Below are 27,367 nucleotides of genomic sequence, written 5' to 3' on the forward strand. Positions count from 1 at the left end.
CCCACAGTCCAGTGACTCTACAGCCCAAGTTTGGTGGAGGTAAGTCCTTGCCTCACCTCGCTGGGCTGCATTGCTGGGAACCGCGACTTTGCAAGCTACTCCGGCCCCTGTGCACTTCCGGCGGAAATCCTTCATGCTCAGCCAAGCCTGGGTCCACGGCACTCTAACCTGCATTGCACGACTTTCTAAGTTGGTCTCCGGCGACGTGGGACTCCTTTGTGCAACTTCGGCGAGCACCGTTTCACGCATCCTCGTAGTGCCTGTTTCTGGCACTTCTCCGGGTGCTACCTGCTTCAGTGAGGGCTCTTTGTCTTGCTCGACGTCCCCTCTCTCTGCAGGTCCAATTTGCGACCTCCTGGTCCCTCCTGGGCCCCAGCAGCGTCCAAAAACGCCAAACGCACGATTTGCGTGTAGCAAGGCTTGTTAGCGTCCATCCGGCGGGAAAACACTTCTGCACGACTCTCCAAGGCGTTGTGGATCCATCCACCAAAGGGGAAGTCTCTAGCCCTTGTCGTTCCTGCAGTATTCACAGTTCTTCAGCCTAGTAAGAGCTTCTTTGCACCAACCGCTGGCATTTCTTGGGCATCTGCCCATCTCCGAGCTGCTTGTGACTTTTGGACTTGGTCCCCTTGTTCCACAGGTACCCTCAGTCAGGAATCCATCGTTGTTGCATTGCTGATTTGTGTTTTCCTTGCATTTTCCCTCTAACACGACTATTTTGTCCTTAGGGGAACTTTGGTGCACTTTGCACTCACTTTTCAGGGTCTTGGGGAGGGTTATTTTTCTAACTCTCACTATTTTCTAATAGTCCCAGCGACCCTCTACAAGGTCACATAGGTTTGGGGTCCATTCGTGGTTCGCATTCCACTTTTGGAGTATATGGTTTGTGTTGCCCCTATCCCTATGTTTCCCCATTGCATCCTATTGTAACTATACATTGTTTGCACTGTTTTCTAAGACTATACTGCATATTTTTGCTATTGTGTATATATATCTTGTGTATATTTCCTATCCTCTCACTGAGGGTACACTCTAAGATACTTTGGCATATTGTCATAAAAATAAAGTACCTTTATTTTTAGTATAACTGTGTATTGTGTTTTCTTATGATATTGTGCATATGACACTAAGTGGTACTGTAGTAGCTTCACACGTCTCCTAGTTCAGCCTAAGCTGCTCTGCTAAGCTACCATTATCTATCAGCCTAACCTGCTAGACACCCTATACACTAATAAGGGATAACTGGGCCTGGTGCAAGGTGCAAGTACCCCTTGGTACTCACTACAAGCCAGTCCAGCCTCCTACAACACCCTGTTAGGGGTCCACTCACACTTGTAAAGGAGGGTTGGGAACAACCTTTAAAAGCTCCTAAGCAGGATATTGTGGATTATGTACTTGGCCTCAGATCAAGGATGGCTGAGTACATGAAAAAGGCCAGTAAAAACCTTCAGGCCAGCCAAAAGCTCCAGAAGCAATGGCATGATCAGAAGGCTGTTTTGGTTCAGTACCAACCAGGGCAGAAAGTGTGGGTCTTGGAGCCTGTGGCCCCAAGAGCACTCCAAGATAAATGGAGTGGACCCCACACAATTGTTGAAAAGAAGGGTGAAGTCACCTACTTGGTTGACTTAGGCACTGCCAGGAGTCCCCTTAGGGTGCTCCATGTCAACCGCCTGAAACCCTACTATGACAGGGCTGATCTCACCCTGCTCATGGCAACAGATGAGGGACAGGAAGAAGACAGTGATCCTCTACCTGATCTCTTCTCTTCCACAGAACAAGATGCTCTTGTGGAAGGTGTAGTTTTGGCTGATTGTCTTACTGCTGAGCAGAAAGATAATTGCATAAATCTCCTAGGACAATTTTCAGAACTCTTCTCTACTGTGCCAGGCACCACTTCTTGGTGTGAGCACACTATAGATACTGGAGACAGTTTACCTGTCAGAAGTAAGATCTATAGGCAGCCTGACCATGTCAGGGACTGCATAAAGCAAGAAGTTCAGAAAATGTTGGAACTAGGAGTGGTTGAGCACTCTGACAGTCCATGGGCTTCTCCTGTGGTACTGGTACCAAAACCCAATTCTAAAGATGGAAAGAAGGAAATGAGGTTTTGTGTAGACTATAGAGGTCTCAACTTGGTAACCAAAACTGATGCTCACCCTATACCCAGGGCAGATGAGCTTATAGATACACTGGCATCTGCCAAGTATCTAAGCACTTTTGATTTGACTGCAGGGTATTGGCAGATCAAATTGTCAGAAGATGCTAAACCTAAGACTGCATTTTCTACCATTGGAGGACATTACCAGTTTACTGTAATGCCTTTTGGTTTGAAAAATGCACCTGCCACTTTTCAGAGGTTGGTGAACACAGTCCTGCAAGGGCTGGAAGCTTTCAGTGCAGCATATTTGGACGATATAGCTGTCTTTAGCTCCAGCTGGGATGATCACCTGGTCCACCTATGGAAAGTTTTGGAGGCTCTGCAAAAGGCAGGCCTCACTATAAAGGCTTCAAAGTGCCAGATAGGGCAGGGTAAGGTGGTTTATCTGGGACACCTTGTTGGTGGGGAACAGATTGCACCACTTCAGGGGAAAATCCAAACTATTATTGATTGGGTTCCCCCTACCACTCAGACTCAGGTGAGAGCCTTCCTAGGCCTCACTGGGTATTACAGGAGGTTCATTAAGAACTATGGCTCCATTGCAGCCCCTCTTAATGACCTCACATCCAAGAAAATGCCTAAAAATGTATTATGGATTGCAAGCTGTCAGAAAGCTTTTGAGGAGCTGAAGCAGGCCATGTGCTCTGCACCTGTCCTGAAAAGCCCTTGTTACTCTAAAAAATTCTATGTCCAAACTGATGCATCTGAATTAGGAGTAGGGGCAGTCCTATCACAACTTAATTCTGAGGGCCAGGATCAACCTGTTGCTTTTATTAGTAGGAGGTTGACCCCTAGAGAAAAGCGTTGGTCTGCCATTGAGAGGGAGGCTTTTGCTGTGGTCTGGGCTCTGAAGAAGTTGAGGCCATACCTGTTTGGCACTCACTTCATTGTTCAGACAGACCACAAACCTCTACTTTGGCTAAAACAAATGAAAGGTGAAAATCCTAAATTGTTGAGGTGGTCCATATCCCTACAGGGAATGGACTATACAGTGGAACATAGACCTGGGAGAAGCCACTCCAATGCAGATGGACTCTCCAGATATTTCCACTTAGACAATGAAGACTCATCAGGTAATGGCTAGTCTTATTGTCCTTCGTTTGGGGGGGGGGGTTGTGTAGGAAAGTACCATCTTGCCTGGCATTTTACCCCCATTTTTCACTGTATATATGTTGTTTTAGTTGTATGTGTCACTGGGACCCTGGTAACCCAGGGCCCCAGTGCTCATAAGTGTGCCTGAATGTGTTACCTGTGTAGTGACTAACTGTCTCACTGAGGCTCTGCTAATCAGAACCTCAGTGGTTATGCTCTCTCATTTCTTTCCAAATTGTCACTAACAGGCTAGTGACCATTTTTACCAATTTACATTGGCTTACTGGAACACCCTTATAATTCCCTAGTATATGGTACTGAGGTACCCAGGGTATTGGGGTTCCAGGAGATCCCTATGGGCTGCAGCATTTCTTTTGCCACCCATAGGGAGCTCTGACAATTCTTACACAGGCCTGCCACTGCAGCCTGAGTGAAATAACGTCCACGTTATTTCACAGCCATTTTACACTGCACTTAAGTAACTTATAAGTCACCTATATGTCTAACCTTTACCTGGTAAAGGTTAGGTGCAAAGTTACTTAGTGTGAGGGCACCCTGGCACTAGCCAAGGTGCCCCCACATTGTTCAGAGCCAATTCACTGAACTTTGTGAGTGCGGGGACACCATTACACGCGTGCACTACATATAGGTCACTACCTATATGTAGCTTCACCATGGTAACTCCGAATATGGCCATGTAACATGTCTATGATCATGGAATTGCCCCCTCTATGCCATCCTGGCATTGTTGGTTCAATTCCATGATCCCAGTGGTCTGTAGCACAGACCCTGGTACTGCCAAACTGCCCTTCCTGGGGTTTCACTGCAGCTGCTGCTGCTGCCAACCCCTCAGACAGGCATCTGCCCTCCTGGGGTCCAGCCAGGCCTGGCCCAGGATGGCAGAACAAAGGACTTCCTCTGAGAGAGGGTGTTACACCCTCTCCCTTTGGAAAATGGTGTGAAGGCAGGGGAGGAGTAGCCTCCCCCAGCCTCTGGAAATGCTTTCTTGGGCACAGATGTGCCCAATTCTGCATAAGCCAGTCTACACCGGTTCAGGGGACCCCTTAGCCCTGCTCTGGCGCGAAACTGGACAAAGGAAAGGGGAGTGACCACTCCCCTGACCTGCACCTCCCCTGGGAGGTGTCCAGAGCTCCTCCAGTGTGCTCCAGACCTCTGCCATCTTGGAAACAGAGGTGCTGCTGGCACACTGGACTGCTCTGAGTGGCCAGTGCCACCAGGTGACGTCAGAGACTCCTTCTGATAGGCTCCTTCAGGTGTTAGTAGCCTATCCTCTCTCCTAGGTAGCCAAACCCTCTTTTCTGGCTATTTAGGGTCTCTGTCTCTGGGGAAACTTTAGATAACGAATTCAAGAGCTCATCCGAGTTCCTCTGCATCTCTCTCTTCACCTTCTGCCAAGGAATCGACTGCTGACCGCGCTGGAAGCCTGCAAACCTGCAACATAGTAGCAAAGACGACTACTGCAACTCTGTAACGCTGATCCTGCCGCCTGCTCGACTGTTTTCCTGCTTGTGCATGCTGTGGGGGTAGTCTGCCTCCTCTCTGCACCAGAAGCTCCGAAGAAATCTCCCGTGGGTCGACGGAATCTTCCCCCTGCAACCTCAGGCACCAAAAAGCTGCATTACCGGTCCCTTGGGTCTCCTCTCAGCACGACGAGCGAGGTCCCTCAAATCCAGCGACTCTGTCCAAGTGACCCCCACAGTCCAGTGACTCTTCAGTCCAAGTTTGGTGGAGGTAAGTCCTTGCCTCACCTCGCTGGGCTGCATTGCTGGGAACCGCGACTTTTGCAGCTACTCTGGCCCCTGTGCACTTCCGGCGGAAATCCTTTGTGCACAGCCAAGCCTGCGTCCACAGCACTCTAACCTGCATTGCACGACTTTATAAGTTGGTCTCCGGCGACGTGGGACTCCTTTGTGCGACTTTGGGTGAGCACCGTTTCACGCATCCTTGTAGTGCCTGTTTCTGGCACTCCTCCGGGTGCTACCTGCTGCTGAGAGGGCTCCTTGTCTTGCTCGATGTCTCCTCTGTCTCCTGGTCCAATTTGCGACCTCCTGGTCCCTCCAGGGCCACAGCAGCGTCCAAAAACGCTAACTGCACGATTTGCAGCTAGCAAGGCTTGTTGGCGTTCTTTCGGCATGAAAACCCTTCTGTACGACTCTCCACGGCGAGAGGGATCCGTCCACCAAAGGGGAAGTCTCTAGCCCTTTTCTTTCTTGCAGAAACCTCAGCTTCTTCTGTCCAGTAGAAGCTTCTTTGCACCCGCAGCTGGCATTTCCTGGGCATTTGCCCATCTTCGACTTGCTTGTGACTTTTGGACTTGGTCCCCTTGTTCCACAGGTACCCTAGATTTGAAATCCACAGTTGTTGCATTGTTGGTTTGTGTCTTTCCTGCATTATTCCTCTAACACGACTTCTTTGTCATTAGGGGAACTTTAGTGCACTTTGCACTCACTTTTCAGGGTCTTGGGGAGGGTTATTTTTCTAACTCTCACTATTTTCTAATAGTCCCAGCGACCCTCTACAAGGTCACATAGGTTTGGGGTCCATTCGTGGTTCGCATTCCACTTTTGGATTATATGGTTTGTGTTGCCCCTATCCCTATGTTTCCCCATTGCATCCTATTGTAACTATACATTGTTTGCACTGTTTTCTAAGACTATACTGCATATTTTTGCTATTGTGTATATATATCTTGTGTATATTTCCTATCCTCTCACTGAGGGTACACTCTAAGATACTTTGGCATATTGTCATAAAAATAAAGTACCTTTATTTTTAGTATAACTGTGTATTGTGTTTTCTTATGATATTGTGCATATGACACTAAGTGGTACTGTAGTAGCTTCACACGTCTCCTAGTTCAGCCTAAGCTGCTCTGCTAAGCTACCATTATCTATCAGCCTAAGCTGCTAGACACCCTATACACTAATAAGGGATAACTGGGCCTGGTGCAAGGTGCAAGTACCCCTTGGTACTCACTACAAGCCAGTCCAGCCTCCTACAGTGGTGCAATCTGTTCCCCACCAACAAGGTGTCCCAGATAAACCACCTTACCCTGCCCTATCTGGCACTTTGAAGCCTTGATAGTGAGGCCTGCCTTTTGCAGGGCCTCCAAAACTTTCCATAGGTGGACCAGGTGATCATCCCAGCTGGAGCTAAAGACAGCTATATTGTCCAAATATGCTGCACTGAAAGCTTCCAGCCCTTGCAGGACTGTGTTCACCAACCTCTGAAAAGTGGCAGGTGCATTCTTCAATTCAAAAGGCATTACAGTGAACTGGTAATGTCCTCCAATGGTTGAAAATGCTGTTTTAGGTTTAGCATCTTCTGATAATTTGATCTGCCAATACCCTGCAGTCAAATCAAAAGTGCTTAGATACTTGGCAGATGCCAGTGTATCTATGAGCTCATCTGCCCTGGGTATAGGGTGAGCATCAGTTTTGGTTACCAGGTTGAGACCTCTATAGTCTACACAAAACCACATTTCCTTCTTTCCATCTTTGGAATGGGGTTTTGGTACAAGTACCACAGGAAAAGCCCATGGACTTTCAGAGTGCTCAACCACTCCTCCTAGTTCTAACATTTTCTGTACCTCTTGCTTTATGCAGTCCATGACATGGTCAGGCTGCCTATAGATCTTACTTTTGACAGGCAAGCTGTCTCCAGTATCTATAGTGTGCTCACACCAAGAAGTGGTACCTCGCACAGTAGAGAAGAGTTCAGAGAATTGATCTAGGAGATTTATGCAATGATCTTTCTGCTCAGCAGTAAGACAATCAGCCAAAACTACACCTTCCACAAGAGCATCTTGTTCTGTGGAAGAGAAGAGATCAGGTAGAGGATCACTGTCTTCATCATGTCCCTCATCAGTTGCCATGAGCAGGGTGAGATCAGCCCTGTCATAGTAGGGTTTCAGGCGGTTGACATGGAGCACCCTAAGGGGACTCCTGGCAGTGCCTAAGTCAACTAAATAAGTGACTTCACCCTTTTTCTCAACAATTGTGTGGGGTCCACTCCATTTATCTAGGAGTGCTCTTGGGGCAACAGGCTCCAAGACCCACACTTTCTGCCCTGGTTTGTACTGAACCAAAACAGCCTTCTGGTCATGCCATTGCTTCTGGAGCTCCTGGCTGGCCTGAAGGTTTTTACTGGCCTTTTTCATATACTCAGCCATCCTTGATCTGAGGCCAAGTACTTAATCCACAATATCTTGTTTTGGAGCTTTTAAAGGTTGTTCCCAACCCTCCTTGACAAGTGTGAGTGGACCCCTAACAGGGTGTCCAAAAAGAAGTTCAAAGGGGCTGAAGCCCACTCCTTTCTGGGGTACCTCCCTGTAGGCAAAAAGGAGGCATGGTAGAAGGATATCCCATCTCCTGCGGAGTTTTTCAGGGAGACCCATAATCATGCCTTTGAGAGTTTTATTAAATCTCTCCACCAGTCCATTTGTTTCTGGATGATAGGGTGTAGTGAATTTATAAGTTACACCACACTCCTTCCACATGGCCTTTAAGTATGGAGACATGAAATTGCTTCCTCTGTCTGATACTACTTCCTTTGGAAAGCCCACCCTGGAAAATATTCCCAGGAGGGCCTTTGCCACTGCAGGTGCTGTAGTGGTCCTTAAAGGAATTGCTTCAGGATATCTTGTGGCATGGTCCACTACCACCAAGATAAACCTATTGCCTGAAGCAGTAGGAGGGTCAAGGGGGCCAACTATGTCAACCCCTACCCTTTCAAAGGGAACCCCAACCACAGGCAGTGGAATAAGGGGTGCCTTTGGTGTTCCACCTGTCTTGCCACTGGCTTGACAGGTTTCACAGGACTTACAAAACTCTTTTGTGTCCTCAGACATCCTAGGCCAATGAAACAAGGGAACAAGCCTGTCCCAAGTTTTCATTTGTCCCAGATGTCCTGCTAGGAGAATGTTGTGAGCAAGAGTTAGGAGGAACTTTCTGTACTCCTGAGGGATCACTAATATCCTGGCAGCTCCAGGTTTAGGATCCCTTGCCTCAGTATACAAGAGATTGTCCTCCCAGTAAACTCTGTGAGAGTCACTAACATCCCCATTAGCTTGATTGACAGCTTGCTGTCTTAGACCCTCTAATGTGGGACAGGTATGCTAAGCCACACTCAGCTCCTCCTTGGCAGGCCCCCCTTCACCCAAAAGCTCAGCAGTGTCTGCTTCAAGCTCCTCTGGTGTAGGTTCTGCACAGGGAGGGAATTCTTCTTCCTCAGAAGTTGAATCCACTGTAGAGGGAGGGATAGTAGGAAGTGGTGTGCTTCTACTAGCCCTAGCTTTAGGGAGCACTTGGTCCATTGTTCCAGGATCCAAGCTTCCCTGTCCTTTTTGCTTTTTGGCCTGAGCCCTGGTTAAAGCAAAAATATGCCCTGGGATGCCCAGCATTGCTGCATGGGCCTCCAACTCCACATCTGACCAAGCTGATGTCTCCAAATCATTTCCTAGTAGACAGTCTACAGGTAAATCTGTGGCTACCACAACTTTCTTTGGACCAGTAACCCCCCCCGCAGTTGAGATTTACTACAGCCATGGGGTGGCTAAGTGTGTTGTTGTGAGCATCGGTTACTTGGTACTGGTGACCAAGTAGGTGTTGTTCAGGGTGGACCAGTTTCTCTATGACCATAGTCACACTGGCACCAGTGTCCCTGTAGGCCTGAACCTCAACACCATTTATTAGGGGTAGCTGCTTGTACTTATCCATATTAAGGGGACAAGCAACTAAGGTGGCTAAATCAATAGCCCCCTCAGAGACTAACACAGCCTCTGTGGCCTCCCTAACAAGACCAACCCCAACTAAGTTACCAAAAGTGAGCCCAGCTACTCCCTTGGATTGGCTATTAGTAGGTTTGCTCCCACCACCACTGCTATTAGTAGGGACACTAGGGGTAGCAGTAGGGGTTGTAGTGGTAGGAGGCTTGGTGCTTTTCTTTGGACAACTGGGATCTGTGGTCCACTGGCCTTTTACTTTACATAAATAGCACCATGGTTTCTTTTCTTTGTTTTGATTAAAAGAGGATTTGGGCCCACCACCCCCACCAGAGTGTTTTTGTGGGCCTGATGAAGACTCATTTTTAGATTTGTCCCCACCCTTGTCAGAAGACTTACCATCCTTCTTTTTGTTGCCATCTTTGTCACCCCCTGTATGAACTTTTCTGTTCACCCTTGTTCTGACCCATTTGTCTGCCTTCTTTCCCAATTCTTGGGGAGAGGTCAGATCAGAGTCCACCAAGTACTGGTGTAACAAATCAGACACACAATTATTAAGAATATGCTCTCTCAGGATCAAGTTATACAGGCTGTCATAATCAGTAACTTTACTGCCATGTAACCACCCCTCCAAGGCCTTCACTGAATGGTCAATGAAATCAACCCAGTCTTGTGAAGACACCTTTTTGGTCTCTCTGAACTTTATCCTGTATTGTTCAGTGGTTAAGCCATAACCATCCAGGAGTGCATTCTTAAGTACTGTAAAATTATTGGCATCACTTTCTTTCACAGTAAGGAGCCTATCCCTACCTTTTCCACTAAATGATAGCCATAGGATAGCAGCCCACTGCCTTTGAGGGACATCCTGTACAGCACAGGCCCTCTCAAGTACAGCAAACTACTTGTTAATGTCATCCCCCTCCTTATAAGGGGGAACTATCTTGTGCAGATTCCTGGAATCATGCTCTTTTACAGGATAACTATGGGGAATACTGCTGCTGCCACCGTGGGTATCTAAACCCAACTTCTGTCTTTCCTTCTCTAGTTCAAAAGACTGTCTATCCAAATCCAGCTGTTGCTTTTTAAGCTTCAGTCTGGTTTGTTCCACTCTCAACCTGTTGAGTTCCCTTTCTAACATTCTGTCATCAGGGTTGGTGGGAGGGACATTCTTAGACACTGAAGAATGATGTGAATGAACAGAAGCAGACCTGTCCCTTACAGAAGCAACCCTAACAGCTTGGCTAACAGAAACATCACTACTACTGTGGTGAGAATGAATGCTCTTGCTATGATGTGAGACAACACTATTTGTATGGTGTGGCTCTTCATCATTACCCACTATGCTAGACTGTCTAGTAATGGGCAGGCTAGGAACTTTCTTTCCTGAATCTTTTCCTGGGGGAGTCCCTGGATCAGATTGGGAACCATTTGCTACTTTTTCAACAGATGTGGCCCCTTTGGCCTTATCTTGTTCTCTAAGCATATTAAGCAACAATTCCAAGGAAGGATTCTTCCCTACACTCAAACCTCTCTCTATGCAGAGACTCCTTGCTCCTTTCCAGCTAAGGTGATCATATGCAATTGTGGACAGATCAACATTTTGGCCTGTGCCAGACATTTTTAGAGAGAGTTAAAGTGATAGAAAAAGAGACAAAAGTTTTCAGAACTTTTTAGAAAGACATAAAAAAAACCTTTTAAACTTTTAAGAACTTTTTGAAAGTTTAGAAGTACTTTTCAGCACTTTAGAAAAGAGTGAAAAGAGGAAATGCAAAACTTTTTAGCTATGTGTACACACACTGAACTTGTTTTGTATATTTTTCTCTTATGAAAAGTACAATGACAAGAGTGGTAAGTAGTCTCAAAGCACTTATCCCACCGCTGCACAACCAATGTAGGAGGCTGGACTGGCTTGTAGTGAGTACCAAGGGGTACTTGCACCTTGCACCAGGCCCAGTTATCCCTTATTAGTGTATAGGGTGTCTAGCAGCTTAGGCTGATAGATAATGGTAGCTTAGCAGAGCAGCTTAGGCTGAACTAGGAGACGTTTGAAGCTAGTACAGTACCACAAGTGTCACTTGCACAATACCATAAGAAAACACAATACACAGTTATACTAAAAATAAAGGTACTTTATTTTTATGACAATATGCCAAAGTATCTTAGAGTGTACCCTCAGAGTGAGGATAGCAAATATACACAAGTTATATGTACACAGTACTAAAAATATGCAGTATAGTCTTAGAAAACAGAGCAAACAATGTATAGTTACAATAGGATGCAATGGGGACACATAGGTATAGGGGCAACACAAACCATATACTCCAAAAGTGGAATGCGAACCACGAATGGACCCCAAACCTATGTGACCTTGTAGAGGGTCGCTGGGACTATTAGAAAATAGTGAGAGTTAGAAATATAACCCCCCCAAGACCCTGAAAAGTGAGTGCAAAGTGCACTAAAATTCCCCAAAGGACATAGAAGTCGTGATAGAGGAATAATGCAGGAAAGACACAAACCAACAATGCAACAACGATGGATTTCCAATCTAGGGTACCTGTGGAACAAGGGGACCAAGTCCAAAAGTCACAAGCAAGTCGGAGATGGGCAGATGCCCAGGAAATGCCAGCTGTGAGTGAAAAGAAGCTTCTACTGGACAGAAGAAGCTGAGGTTTCTGCAAGAACGAAAAGGGCTGGAGACTTCCCCTTTGGTGGACGGATCCCTCTCGCTGTGGAGAGTTGTGCAGAAGTGTTTTCCCGCCAAAGAACGCCAACAAGCCTTGCTAGCTGCAAATCGTGCGGTTAGCGTTTTTGGATGCTGCTGTGGCCCAGGAGGGACCAGGAGGTCGCAAATTGGACCAGGAGGTAGAAAGGACGTCGAGCAAGACAAGGAGCCCTCTTAGCAGCAGGTAGCAACCGGAGAAGTGCCAGAAATAGGCACTACGAGGATGCGTGAAACGGTGCTCACCCGAAGTTTCACAAAGGAGTCCCACATCGCCGGAGACCAACTTAGAAAGTCGTGCAATGCAGGTTAGAGTGCCGTGGACCCAGGCTTGGCTGTGCACAAAGAATTTCCGCCGGAAGTGCACAAGGGCCGGAGTAGCTGCAAAAGTCTTGGTTCCCAGCAATGCAGTCTAGCGAGGTGAGGCAAGGACTTACCTCCACCAAACTTGGACTGAAGAGTCACTGGACTGTGGGGGTCACTTGGAAATAGTTGCTGGATTCGAGGGACCTCGCTCGTCGTGCTGAGAGGAGACCCAAGGGACCGGTAATGCAGCTTTTTGGTGCCTGCGGTTGCAGGGGGAAGATTCCGTCGACCCACGGGAGATTTCTTCGGAGCTTCTAGTGCAGAGAGGAGGCAGACTACCCCCACAGCATGCACCACCAGGAAAACAGTCGAGAAGGCGGCAGGATCAGCGTTACAGAGTTGCAGTAGTCGTCTTTGCTACTATGTTGCAGTTTTGCAGGCTTCCAGCGCGGTCAGCAGTCGATTCCTTGGCAGAAGGTGAAGAGAGAGATGCAGAGGAACTCTGATGAGCTCTTGCATTCGTTATCTAAAGTTTCCCCAGAGACAGAGACCCTAAATAGCCAGAAAAGAGGGTTTGGCTACTTAGGAGAGAGGATAGGCTAGCAACACCTGAAGGAGCCTATCAGAAGGAGTCTCTGACGTCACCTGGTGGCACTGGCCACTCAGAGCAGTCCAGTGTGCCAGCAGCCCCTCTGTTTCCAAGATGGCAGAGGTCTGGAGCACACTGGAGGAGCTCTGGACACCTCCCAGGGGAGGTGCAGGTCAGGGGAGTGGTCACTCCCCTTTCCTTTGTCCAGTTTCGCGCCAGAGCAGGGCTAAGGGGTCCCCTGAACCGGTGTAGACTGGCTTATGCAGAATTGGGCACATCTGTGCCCAAGAAAGCATTTCCAGAGGCTGGGGGAGGCTACTCCTCCCCTGCCTTCACACCATTTTCCAAAGGGAGAGGGTGTAACACCCTCTCTCAGAGGAAGTCCTTTGTTCTGCCATCCTGGGACAAGCCTGGCTTGACCCCAGGGGGGCAGAAACCTGTCTGAGGGGTTGGCAGCAGCAGCAGCTGCAGTGAAACCCCAGGAAAGGCAGTTTGGCAGTACCAGGGTCTGTGCTACAGACCACTGGGATCATGGGATTGTGCCAACTATGCCAGGATGGCATAGAGGGGGCAATTCCATGATCATAGACATGTTACATGGCCATATTCGGAGTTACCATTGTGAAGCTACATTTAGGTAGTGACCTATATGTAGTGCACGCGTGTAATGGTGTCCCCGCACTCACAAAGTCCGGGGAATTGGCCCTGAACAATGTGGGGGCACCTTGGCTAGTGCCAGGGTGCCCTCACACTAAGTAACTTTGCATCTAACCTTTACCAGGTAAAGGTTAGACATATAGGTGACTTATAAGTTACTTAAGTGCAGTGTAAAATGGCTGTGAAATAACGTGGACGTTATTTCACTCAGGCTGCAGTGGCAGGCCTGTGTAAGAATTGTCAGAGCTCCCTATGGGTGGCAAAAGAAATGCTGCAGCCCATAGGGATCTCCTGGAACCCCAATACCCTGGGTACCTAAGTACCATATACTAGGGAATTATAAGGGTGTTCCAGTAAGACAATGTAAATTGGTAAAATTGGTCACTAGCCTGTTAGTGACAATTTGAAAGAAATGAGAGAGCATAACCACTGAGGTTCTGATTAGCAGAGCCTCAGTGAGACAGTTAGTCACTACACAGGTAACACATTCAGGCACACTTATAAGCACTGGGGCCCTGGATACCAGGGTCCCAGTGACACATACAACTAAAACAACATATATACAGTGAAAAATGGGGGTAACATGCCAGGCAAGATGGTACTTTCCTACAGCAGTTGCCCAGGAAATGCCAGCTGTGGGTGCAAGGAAGCTGCCACCGGATGGTAGAAGCTGAGGATTCTGCAAGAACGACAAGGGCTAGAAACTTCCCCTTTGGAGGATGGATGTCCCACGTCGTGAAGAGTCGTGCAGAAGTGTTTTCCCGCAGAAAGACCGCAAACAAGCCTTGCTAGATGCAAATCTTGCAGTTAGGGTTTTTGGATGCAGCTGTGGCCCAGGAGGGACCAGGATGTCACCAATTGCGCGAGGGGACAGAGGGGGCGTCCAGCAAGACAAGGAGCCCTCTCAGAAGCAGGCAGCACCCGCAGAAGTCCCGGAACAGGCACTACGAAGTGGAGTGATACGGTGCTCACCCGAAGTTGCACAAGAGAGTCCCACGCCGCCGTAGGACAACTCAGGAGGTCGTGCAATGCAGGTTAGAGTGCCGTGGACCCAGGCTTGGCTGTGCACAAAGGAAATCCTGGAAAAGTGCACAGGAGCCAGAGTAGCTTCAAAACACGCGGTTCCCAGCAATGCAGTCTGGCTTGGGGAGGCAAGGACTTACCTCCACCAAACTTGGACTGAAGAGTCACTGGACTGTGGGAGTCACTTGGACAGAGTTGCTGAGTTCAAGGGACCTCGCTCGTCGTGCTGAGAGGAGACCCAGAGGACCGGTGATGCAGTTCTTTGGTGCCTGCGGTTGCAGGGGGAAGATTCCGTCGACCCACAGGAGATTTCTTCGGAGCTTCTAGTGCAGAGAGGAGGCAGACTACCCCCACAGCATGCACCACCAGGAAAACAGTCAAGAAGGCGTCAGGATCAGCGTTACAGTGTCGCAGTAGTCGTCTTTGCTACTTTGTTGCAGTTTTGCAGGCTTCCAGTGCTGTCAGCAGTCGATTGCTTGGCAGAAGGTGAAGAGAGAGATGCAGAGGAACTCTGATGAGCTCTTGCATTCATTATCTAAGGAATTCCCCAAAGCAGAGACCCTAGATAGCCAGAAAAGAGGGTTTGGCTACTTAGGAGAGAGTATAGGCTAGCAACACCTGAAGGAGCCTATCATAAGGAGTCTCTGATGTCACCTGCTGGCCCTGGCCACTCAGAGCAGTCCAGTGTGCCAGCAGCACCTCTGTTTCCAAGATGGCAGAGGTCTGGAGCACACTGGAGGAGCTCTGGGCACCTCCCAGGGGAGGTGCAGGTCAGGGGAGTGGTCACTCCCCTTTCCTTTGTCCAGTTTTGCGCCAGAGTAGGGCTGAGGGGTCCCTGAACCGGTGTAGACTGGCTTATGCAGAAATGGGCACTATCTGTGCCAATGAAAGCATGTCCAGAGGCTGGGGGAGGCTACTCCTCCCCTGCCTTAACACCTTTTTCCAATGGGAGAGGGTGTAACACCCTCTCTCTGAGGAAGTCCTTTGTTCTGCCTTCCTGGGTCAAGCCTGGCTGGACCCCAGGAGGGCAGAAACCTGTCTGAGGGGTTGGCAGCAGCAGCAGCTGCAGTGAAACCCCTGAAAAGGCAGTTTGGCAGGACCCGGGTCTCTGCTAGAGACCCGTGGGATCATGGGATTGTGCCAACAATGCCAGGATGGCATAGAGGGTTCAATTCCATGATCATAGACATGTTACATGGCCATATTCGGAGTTACCATTGTAAAGCTACACATAGGTAGTGACCTATGTGTAGTGCACGCGTGTAATGGTGTCCCCACACTCACAAAGTCCGGGGAATTTGCCCTGAACAATGTGGGGGCAATTTGGCTAGTGCCAGGGTGCCCACACACTAAGTAACTTAGCACCCAACCTTTACCAGGTAAAGATTAGACATATAGGTGACTTATAAGTTACTAAGTGCAGTGGTAAATGGCTGTGAAATAACGTGGACGTCATTTCACTCAGGCTGCAGTGGCAGGCCTGTGTAAGAATTGTCAGAGCTCCCTATGGGTGGCAAAAGAAATGCTGCAGCCCATAGGGATCTCCTGGAACCCCAATACCCTGGGTACCTTAGTACCCTATACTAGGGAATTATAAGGGTGTTACGGTATGCCAATGTAAATTGGTAAAATTGGTCACTAGCCTGTTAGTGACAATTTGGAAAGAAATGAGAGAGCATAACCACTGAGGTTCTGGATAGCAGAGCCTCAGTGAGACAGTTAGCCATAACACAGGTAACACATACAGGGCACAATTATGAGCACTGGGGCCCTGGCTGGCAGGGTCCCAGTGACACATACAACTAAAACAACATATATACAGTGAAATATGGGGGTAACATGCCAGGCAAGATGGTACTTTCCTACACTACAATGCTGCTGGTAGTCGTCTTGTTACTTTGTGGCGGTTTTGCAGGCGTCCTGGAGCAGTCAGCGGTCGATCCTTGGTAGAAGGTGAAGAGGGAGATGCAGAGGAACTCTGGTGAGATCTTGCATTCATTATCTGACGAATTCCCCAAAGCAGATACCCTAAATAGCCAGAAAAGGCTACCAAGTCAGGTAGGAGCCTATCAGAAGGAATCTCTGACGTCACCTGCTGGCACTGGCCACTCAGAGCAGTCCAGTGTGCCCCCAACACATCTGTTTCCAAGATGGCAGAGGTCTGGGACACACTGGAGGAGCTCTGGGCACCTCCCCTGGGAGGTACTGGTCAGGGGAGTGGTCACTCCCCTTTCCTTTGTCCAGTTTCGAGCCAGACAGGGCTGGGGGATCCCTGAACCGGTGTAGACTGGCTTATGCAGTGATGCGCACCATCTGTGCCCATCAAAGCATTTCCAGAGGCCGGGGGAGGCTACTCCTCCCCAGCCCTTCTCACCTATTTCCAAAGGAAGAGGGTGTAACACCCTCTCTCAGAGGAAATCCTTTGTTCTGCCCTCCTGGTCCAGGGCTGCCTGGACCCCAGGAGGGCAGAACCCTGTCTGAGGGGTTGGCAGCAGCAGCAGCTGCAGTGGAAACCCCAGAAAGGCAGTTTGGCAGTACCCGGGTTCTGTGCTAGATACCTGGGGGATCATGGAATTGTCCCCCCAATACCAGAATGGTATTGGGGTGACAATTCCATGATCTTAGACATGTTACATGGCCATGTTCGGATTTACCATTGTGACGCTATACATAGGTAGTGACCTATGTACAGTGCACTCGTGTAATGTTGTCCCCGCACTCACAAAGTCCGGGGAATTTGCCCTGAACCATGTGGGGGCACCTTGGCTAGTGCCAGGGTGCCCACACACTAAGTAACTTTGCACCCAACCTTCACCAGGTGAAGGTTAGACATATATGTGGCATAAGTTACTTAAGTGCAGTGGAATATGGCTATGAAATAACGTGGACGTTATTTCACTCAGGCTGCAGTGGCAGGCCTGAGTAAGAATTGCCAGAGGTCCCTATGGGTGGCAAAAGAAATGCTGCAGCCCATAGGGATCTCGTGGAACCGCAACACCCTGGGTACCTCTGTACCATATACTAGGGGATTATATGGGTGTACCAGTATGCCAATGTGAATTGGTAAATTTAGTCACTAGCCTGTTAGTGACAAATATGGAAAGTAGAGAGAGAGCATAAATACTGAGGTTCTGGTTAGCAGAGCCTCAGTGAGACAGTTAGGCATCACACAGGGAACACCTACAGGGCACATACTTATGAGCACTGGGGCCCTGCCTGGCAGGGTCCCAGTGACACATAAACTAAAACAAGTGAAATATGCATATACAGTGCAAATATAAATATAAATATAACATATACAGTGAAATATGGGGGTAACATGCCAGGCTGTATAGTCCATTCCCTGTAGAGATATGGACCACCTCAACAATTGAGGGTTTTCACCTTTCGTTTGTTTTAGCCAAAGTAGAGGTTTGTGGTCTGTCTGAACAATAAAGTGAGTGCCAAACAGGTATGTGTGAGAAAGTAGCCTCTTTCTAGCCTTGTTACCCCCACTTTAGACCTGTTTGTGAGTGTATGTCAGGGTGTTTTCACTGTCTCACTGGGATCCTGCCAGCCAGGGCCCAGTGCTCATAGTGAAAACCCTATGTTTTCAGTATGTTTGTTATGTGTCACTGGGACCCTGCTAGTCAGGACCCCAGTGCTCATAAGTTTGTGGCCTATATGTATGTGTTCCCTGTGTGGTGCCTAACTGTCTCACTGAGGCTCTGCTAACCAGAACCTCAGTGGTTATGCTCTCTCATTTCTTTCAAATTGTCACTAACAGGCTAGTGACCAATTTTACCAATTTACATTGGCTTACTGGAACACCCTTATAATTCCCTAGTATATGGTACTGAGGTACCCAGGGTATTGGGGTTCCAGGAGATCCCTATGGGCTGCAGCATTTCTTTTGCCACCCATAGGGAGCTCTGACAATTCTTACACAGGCCTGCCACTGCAGCCTGAGTGAAATAACGTCCACGTTATTTCACAGCCATTTTACACTGCACTTAAGTAACTTATAAGTCACCTATATGTCTAACCTTTACCTGGTAAAGGTTAGGTGCAAAGTTACTTAGTGTGAGGGCACCCTGGCACTAGCCAAGGTGCCCCCACATTGTTCAGGGCCAATTCCCCGGACTTTGTGAGTGCGGGGACACCATTACACGCGTGCACTACATATAGGTCACTACCTATATGTAGCTTCACAATGGTAACTCCGAATATGGCCATGTAACATGTCTATGATCATGGAATTGCCCCCTCTATGCCATCCTGGCATAGTTGGCACAATCCCATGATCCCAGTGGTCTGTAGCACAGACCCTGGTACTGCCAAACTGCCTTTCCTGGGGTTTCAATGCAGCTGCTGCTGCTGCCAACCCCTCAGACAGGTTTCTGCCCTCCTGGGGTCAAACCAGGCTTGTCCCAGGATGGCAGAACAAAGGACTTCCTCTGAGAGAGGGTGTTACACCCTCTCCCTTTGGAAAATGGTGTGAAGGCAGGGGAGGAGTAGCCTCCCCCAGCCTCTGTAAATGCTTTCATGGGCACATTTGATGCCCATTTCTGCATAAGCCAGTCTACACCGGTTCAGGGACCCCTTAGCCCTGCTCTGGCGCAAAACTGGACAAAGGAAAGGGGAGTGACTGTAGGAAAGTACCATCTTGCCTGGCATGTTACCCCCATTTTTCACTGTATATATGTTGTTTTAGTTGTATGTGTCACTGGGACCCTGGTAACCCAGGGCCCCAGTGCTCATAAGTGTGCCTGAATGTGTTACCTGTGTAGTGACTAACTGTCTCACTGAGGCTCTGCTAATCAGAACCTCAGTGGTTATGCTCTCTCATTTCTTTCAAAATTGTCACTAACAGGCTAGTGACCATTTTTACCAATTTACATTGGCTTACTGGAACACCCTTATAATTCCCTAGTATATGGTACTGAGGTACCCAGGGTATTGGGGTTCCAGGAGATCCCTATGGGCTGCAGCATTTATTTTGCCACCCATAGGGAGCTCTGACAATTCTTACACAGGCCTGCCACTGCAGCCTGAGTGAAATAACGCCCACGTTATTTCACAGCCATTTTACACTGCACTTAAGTAACTTATAAGTCACCTATATGTCTAACCTTTACCTGGTAAACGTTAGGTGCAAAGTTACTTAGTGTGAGGGCTCCCTGGCACTAGCCAAGGTGCCCCCACATTGTTCAGAGCCAATTCCCTGAACTTTGTGAGTGCGGGGACACCATTTCACGCGTGCACTACAGATAGGTCACTACCTATATGTAGCTTCACAATGGTAACTCCGAATATGGCCATGTAACATGTCTATGATCATGGAATTGCCCCCTCTATGCCATCCTGGCATAGTTGGCACAATCCCATGATCCCAGTGGTCTGTAGCACAGACCCTGGTACTGCCAAACTGCCCTTCCTGGGGTTTCACTGCAGCTGCTGCTGCTGCCAACCCCTCAGACAGGCATCTGCCCTCCTGGGGTCCAGCCAGGCCTGGCCCAGGATGACAGAACAAAGAACTTCCTCTGAGAGAGGGTGTGACACCCTCTCCCTTTGGAAAATGGTGTGAAGGCAGGGGAGGAGTAGCCTCCCCCAGCCTCTGGAAATGCTTTGTTGGGCACAGAGGTGCCCAATTCTGCATAAGCCAGTCTACACCGGTTCAGGGGACCCCTTAGCCCTGCTCTGGCGCGAAACTGGACAAAGGAAAGGGGAGTGACCACTCCCCTGACCTGCACCTCCCCTGGGAGGTGTCCAGAGCTCCTCCAGTGTGCTCCAGACCTCTGCCATCTTGGAAACAGAGGTGCTGCTGGCACACTGGACTGCTCTGAGTGGCCAGTGCCACCAGGTGACGTCAGAGACTCCTTCTGATAGGCTCCTTCAGGTGTTAGTAGCCTATCCTCTCTCCTAGGTAGCCAAACCCTCTTTTCTGGCTATTTAGGGTCTCTGTCTCTGGGGAAACTTTAGATAACGAATGCAAGAGCTCATCCGAGTTCCTCTGCATCTCTCTCTTCACCTTCTGCTAAGGAATCGACTGCTGACCGCGCTGGAAGCCTGCAAACCTGCAACATAGTAGCAAAGACGACTACTGCAACTCTGTAACGCTGATCCTGCCGCCTTCTCGACTGTTTTCCTGCTTGTGCATGCTGTGGGGGTAGTCTGCCTCCTCTCTGCACCAGAAGCTCCGAAGAAATCTCCCGTGGGTCGACGGAATCTTCCCCCTGCAACCGCAGGCACCAAAAAGCTGCATTACCGGTCCCTTGGGTCTCCTCTCAGCACGACGAGCGAGGTCCCTCGAATCCAGCGACTCTGTCCAAGTGACTCCCACAGTCCAGTGACTCTTCAGTCCAGGTTTGGTGGAGGTAAGTCCTTGCCTCACCTCGCTGGGCTGCATTGCTGGGAACTGCGACTTTTGCAGCTACTCCGGCCTCTGTGCACTTCCGGCGGAAATCCTTTGTGCACAGCCAAGCCTGGGTCCACGGCACTCTAACCTGCATTGCACGACTTTCTAAGTTGGTCTCCGGCGACGTGGGACTCCTTTGTGCGACTTCGGGTGAGCACCATTTCACGCACCTTCGTAGTGCCTGTTTCTTGCACTTCTCCGGCTGCTACCTGCTGCTGAGAGGGCTCCTTGTCTTGCTCGACGTCCCCTCTCTCTCCTGTTCCAATTTACGACCTCCTGGTCCCTCCAGGGCCACAGCAGCGTCCAAAAACGCTAACCACAATTTGCAGCTAGCAAGGCTTGTTGGCGTTCTTTCGGCGGGAAAACACTTCTGCACGACTCTCCACGGCGAGAGGGATCCGTCCACCAAAGGGGAAGTCTCTAGCCCTTTTCGTTCCTGCAGAAACCTTAGCTTCTTCTGTCCAGTAGAAGCTTCTTTGCACCCACAGCTGGCATTTCCTGGGCATATGCCCATCTCCGACTTGCTTGTGACTTTTGGACTTGGTCCCCTTGTTCCACAGGTACCCTAGATTGGAAATCCACAGTTGTTGCATTGTTGGTTTGTGTCTTTCCTGCATTATTCCTCTAACACGACTTCTTTGTCTTTAGGGGAACTTTAGTGCACTTTGCACTCACTTTTCAGGGTCTTGGGGAGGGTTATTTTTCTAACTCTCACTATTTTCTAATAGTCCCAGCGACCCTCTACAAGGTCACATAGGTTTGGGGTCCATTCGTGGTTCGCATTCCACTTTTGGAGTATATGGTTTGTGTTGCCCCTATCCCTATGTTTCCCCATTGCATCCTATTGTAACTATACATTGTTTGCACTGTTTTCCAAGACTATACTGCATATTTTTGCTATTGTGTATATATATCTTGTGTATATTTCCTATCCTCTCACTGAGGGTACACTCTAAGATACTTTGGCATATTGTCATAAAAATAAAGTACCTTTATTTTTAGTATAACTGTGTATTGTGTTTTCTTATGATATTGTGTATATGACACTAAGTGGTACTGTAGGAGCTTCACTCGTCTCCTAGTTCAGCCTAAGCTGCTCTGCTAAGCTACCATTATCTATCAGCCTATGCTGCTAGACACCCTATACATTAATAAGGGATAACTGGGCCTGGTGCAAGGTGCAAGTACCCCTTGGTACTCACTACAAGCCAGTCCAGCCTCCTACAGTATGGCCTCAACTTTTTCAGTGCCCAGACCACAGCAAAGGCCTCCCTCTCTATGGCAGACCAACACTTTTCTCTAGGGGTCAACCTTCTGCTGATAAAAGCAACTGGTTGATCCTGGCCCTCAGAATTCAGTTGTGATAAGACTGCCCCTAATCCTAATTCAGATGCATCAGTTTGAACAATGAATTTCTTGGAGTAACATGGGATTTTTACGACAGGTGCAGAGCACATGGCCTGTTTGAGCTCTTCAAAAGCTTTCTGACAGCTAGCTGTCCATAGTACCCTTTAGGCATTTTCTTACTTGTTAGATCATTAAGAGGGGCTGCTATGGAGCCATAGTTTTTAATGAATCTCCTGTAATACCCTGTGAGGCCTAAAAAGGCTCTCACCCAGGTCTGAGTTGTAGGGGGAACCCAATCCATGATTGTCTGGATTTTCCCCTGAAGTGGTGCAATCTGTTCTTCACCTACCAGGTGTCCCAGATAAACCACCTTACCCTGCCCTATCTGGCACTTTGAGGCCTTGATAGAGAGGCCTGCCTTTTGCAGGGCCTCCAAAACTTTCCAAAGGTGGACCAGGTGCTCATCCCAGGTGGAGCTAAAGACAGCAATATCATCTAGATATGCTGCACTAAAAGCCTCCAACCCTTGCAGAACTGTGTTCACCAACCTCCGAAAAGTGGCAGGTGCATTTTTCAAACCAAAGGGCATCACTGTAAATTGGTAGTGCCCTCCTATCGTTGAAAATGCAGTCTTTGGTTCAGCATCCTCAGCCAATTTGATCTGCCAATACCCTGCAGTCAAATCAAAGGTGATAAGATACTTGGCAGATGCCAGTGTATCAATGAGCTCATCTGCCCTGGGTATATGGTGAGCATCAGTTGTTGTTCCCTGATTGAGACCTCTGTAGTCTACACAAAACCTCATCTCCCTTTTTCCATCTTTTGAGTGAGGCTTTGGTACAAGCACCACAGGACTCGCCCATGGGCTTTCAGAAGGTTCAATCACTCCCAGATCAAGCATTTTCTGTATCTCTTGTTTTATGAGGTCCCTGACATGGTCAGGCTGCCTATAAATCTTACTCTTGACAGGCAGGCTGTCATCAGTATCAATTGTGTGTTCACACCAGGATGTTGCACCTGGCACAATTGAAAAGAGGTCAGAAAATTGTCCAAGGAGATTTATGCAGTTGTCTTTCTGTTCTGCAGTCAGACAATCTGCCAAAACTACTCCCTCCACTAAAGCATCAGTTTCAGTTGTGGAAAAGAGATCAGGGAGAGGGTCACTCTCTTCTTCCTGTCCCTCATCTGTTGCCATGAGCAGGGTGACATCAGCCCTGTCATAGTAGGGTTTTAGGCGGTTGACATGAATCACCCTAAGGGGACTCCTGGCAGTGCCCAGGTCTACCAGATAGGTAACCTCACCCTTTTTCTCAACAATTAGATGGGGTCTATTCCATTTGTCTTGGAGTGCTCTTGGGGCCACAGGCTCTAATACCCACGCCTTCTGTCCTTGTTGGTACTGGATCAGAACAGCCTTCCGATCATGCCATTGCTTTTGCAGCTCCTGGCTGGCCTGAAGGGTTTTACTGGCCTTTTTCATGTACTTAGCCATTCTGGATCTTAGGCCAAGTACATAGTCCACTATGTCCTGTTTGGGAGCTTTTAAAGGTTGTTCCCAACCCTCCTTCACAAGAATGAGTGGACCTCTTACAGGGTGTCCAAAGAGGAGTTCAAAGGGGCTGACGCCCACTCCTTTCTGGGGTACCTCTCTGTAAGCAAAAAGGAGGCAAGGTAACAGGACATCCCATCTCCTCCTGAGTTTTTCAGGGAGTCCCATTATTATACCTTTGAGAGTTTTACTAAACCTCTCTACCAGTCCATTAGTCTGTGGATGATAAGGAGTGGTGAACTTTTAGGTAACACCGCACTCCTTCCACATTGCTTTTAAGTATGCAGACATGAAAGTGCTACCCCTGTCTGATACAACCTCTTTAGGGAAAGCCACCCTGGAAAAGATTCCCAGGAGGGCCTTTGCCACTGTAGGAGCTGTAGTGGTGCTTAGAGGAATTGCTTTAGGATATCTTGTGGCATGGTCCACAACCACCAAGATAAACCTATTGCCTGAAGCAGTAGGAGGATCAAGGGGGACAACTATGTCAACCCCTACCCTTTCAAAGGGCACCCCAACCACAGGCAGTGGAATAAGCGGAGCCTTTGGAGTGCCACCAATCTTGCCACTGGCTTGGCAGGTCACACAAGACTTGCAAAAATCTTTAGTGTCCTCTGACATCCTAGGCCAATGAAACAGGGGGACAAGTCTCTCCCATGTTTTGATCCGGCCCAAATGCCCAGCCAAAGGAATGTCATGTGCAAGAGTTAGGAGGAACTCTCTGTACTGCAGGGGGATGAGCAGTCTCCTGGCTGCTCCAGGTTTTGGGTCCCTTGCCTCTGTGTACAAGAGGTTGTCCTCCCAGTAAACTCTATGTGAGTCACTGGCATCCTCATTTTGCTGCTTGGCAGCTTGCTGTCTGAGACCCTCTAATGTGGGACAGGTTTGCTGTGCCACACTCAGCTCTTCCCTGGCATGCCCCCCTCCACCCAAAAGCTCAGCAGTGTCTGCTGCCAGCTCATCTGGTAAAGGTTCTGCACAGGGAGGAAATTATTCTTCCTCAGAAGGAGAATCATCTGTAGAGGGAAGGATAGTGGGTAGGGATTTACCCTTGCTACCCCTAGCTTTAGGGAACACTTGGTCCATTGTTCCAGGATCCAAGTTTCCCTTTCCTTTTTGCTTTTTGGCCTGAGCCCTTGTCAAAGCAAAAATATGCCCAGGAATGCCCAGCATTACTGAATGAGCCTCCAACTCCACTTCTGCCCAAGCTGATGTCTCTAGATCATTCGCTAGTAGACAGTCTACAGGTAAATCTGAGGCAACCACAACTTTCTTTGGACATGTAAAACCCCCCTCCCCCCAGTTGAGATTCACAACATCCACGGGGTGGCTAAGAGTGTTGTTATGAGCGTCTGTCACTTGGTACTGCTGACCAAGTAGGTATTGTTCAGGGTGGACCAGTTTCTCTATGACCATAGTTACACTGGCACCTGTGTCCCTGTAGGCCTGAACCTCAACACCATTTATTAGGGGAAGCTGCTTATACTTATCCATATTAAGGGGACAAGCAACCAAGGTGGCCAAATCAATGGCACCCTCAGAGACTAAAACAGCCTCTGTGGTCTCCCTAACAAGACCAACCCCAACTACATTGCCAATAGTGAGCCCAGCTACACCCTTGGATTGGCTATTTGTAGGTTTGGTGTTTTTCTTTGGACAACTGGAATCAGATGACCAGTGGCCTTTGACTTTACACAAATAACAGCAAGGCCTTTTAGGTTGATTATTGGAAGAGGATTTGGACCCACCACCCCCACCACCCCCACCAGAGTGTTTTTGTGGACCTGATGAAGACTCAGTTTTACTTTTGTCCCCACCCTTGTCAGAAGACTTACCATCCTTCTTCTTGCCATCCTTGTCACCCCCTGTATGACCTTTTCTGTTCACCCTTGTTCTGACCCATTTGTCTGCCTTCTTTCCCAATTCTTGGGGAGAGGTCAGATCTGAGTCCACTAGATATTGGTGTAACAAGTCAGACACACAGTCATTCAGAATATGCTCTCTCAGAATAAGATTATACAGGCTTTCATAGTCAAATACTTTACCGCCATGTAACCACCCCTCCAAGGCCTTCACTGAACAGTACACAAAGGCCCTCATTCTGACCTTGGCGGGCGGCGGAGGCCGCCCGCCAAAGTCCCGCCGTCAGGTTACCGTTCCGCGGTCGAAAGACCGCGGCGGTAATTCTGACTTTCCCGCTGGGCTGGCGGGCGGTCGCCTTCAGACCGCCAGCCAGCCCAGCGGGAAAGAGGCTTCCACGATGAAGCCGGCTCGGAATCGAGCCGGCGGAGTGGAAGCTGTGCGACGGGTGCAGTTGCACCCGTCGCGTATTTCACTGTCTGCGCAGCAGACAGTGAAATACATGTAGGGGCCCTCTTACGGGGGCCCCTGCAATGCCCATGCCAGTGGCATGGGCACTGCAGGGGCCCCCAGGGGCCCCGCGACCCCTCCTACCGCCATCCGGATCTCGGCGGTCCGACCGCCAGGATCTGGATGGCGGTAGGGGGGGTCGGAATCCCCGCGGCGGTGCAGCAAGCTGCGCCACCGCGGAGGATTCAATGGGGCCGCGGTACACTGGCGGGACCCCGCCAGTGGTGCCGGTCCGACCGCGGCTTTACCGCCGCGGTCGGAATCCCCATTGGAGCACCGCCGGCCTGTCGGCGGTGCTCCCGCGGTCCTCCGCCCTGGCGGTCAAAGACCGCCAGGGTCAGAATGACCACCAAAGTCTGTCCAGTCTTGAGAGGACTCTTTTCTGGTGTCTCTGAACTTAATCCTGTATTGTTCTGTGGTTAAGCCAAAACCATCCTTCAAAACTGCAAAATTATTGGCATCACTTTCTCTAACAGTAAGGAGCCTATCCCTACCCTTTCCATTGAAAGATTGCCAAAGAATAGCAGCCCACTACCTTTGAGGGACCCCGTGTACCATACAGGCCCTCTCAAGTGCAGCAAACCACTTGTTGATGTCATCCCCCTCCTTGTAAGGGGGGACTATCTTATGCAGATTCCTGGAATCATGCTCTCTAACAGGATTACTATCAGGAATACTGTTGCTGCCACCATGGGGTCCTAACCCCAACCTCTGTCTTTCCTTCTCAATGTCTAGGGATTTACTATCTAAGGCCAGCTGTTGCTGTTTAAGCTTCAGTCTGGTCTCTTCAACCCTCAACTTTTTGAGTTCCCTTTCTAACAAGTTATCCTCAGTGTGGGTGGGTTGGGAATGTTTTGACACAGAAGACAAGTTGGAAACTACCGAGGGAGATCTGTCCCTAACTGTCTGGACCCTGGTAACTTGGCCTCTAGGAATAAAGGATGCCCTACTGTGATGGGAACCTCCATTACTACCAACATTACTGGGTGTCCTGCTAGGGGGCAGATCTTGTTCAGAACCCTCCCCACCTTCCTCAAGGTGTTCCCCTGAGTCATAATGGGAACCTTCTATTAACCTCTCATCTGATGGGCCTGCTTGGGGCTCCTCATTTACAATAAGCATGTTAAACAGAAACTCTTTTGTAGGGTTCTTTCCCATCACTAAACCTCCATCTAAGCAGAGACTCCTTAGGCTCTTGTAATTCAAAGTGTTATAAGTTGTATTGACAGTTTTAAGAGCTGAATCTACCACAGACATGATAGCAAAAGGTTTAGAGATAGTGAGAAGGAAGAAAAAGTTTCAGAACTTTTTAAAGAACAGAGGAAAAAACTTTTTCTAACTTTTAGAAAACTTTTAGAAGTTTTAGGAAACTTTTCAGAACTTTGTAAAAGGTTTGAGAGAAGAAACGCAAAACTTT

Source organism: Pleurodeles waltl, chromosome 1_2 (assembly GCF_031143425.1).
Source record: "Pleurodeles waltl isolate 20211129_DDA chromosome 1_2, aPleWal1.hap1.20221129, whole genome shotgun sequence".
Lineage (NCBI taxonomy): Eukaryota > Metazoa > Chordata > Amphibia > Caudata > Salamandridae > Pleurodeles > Pleurodeles waltl.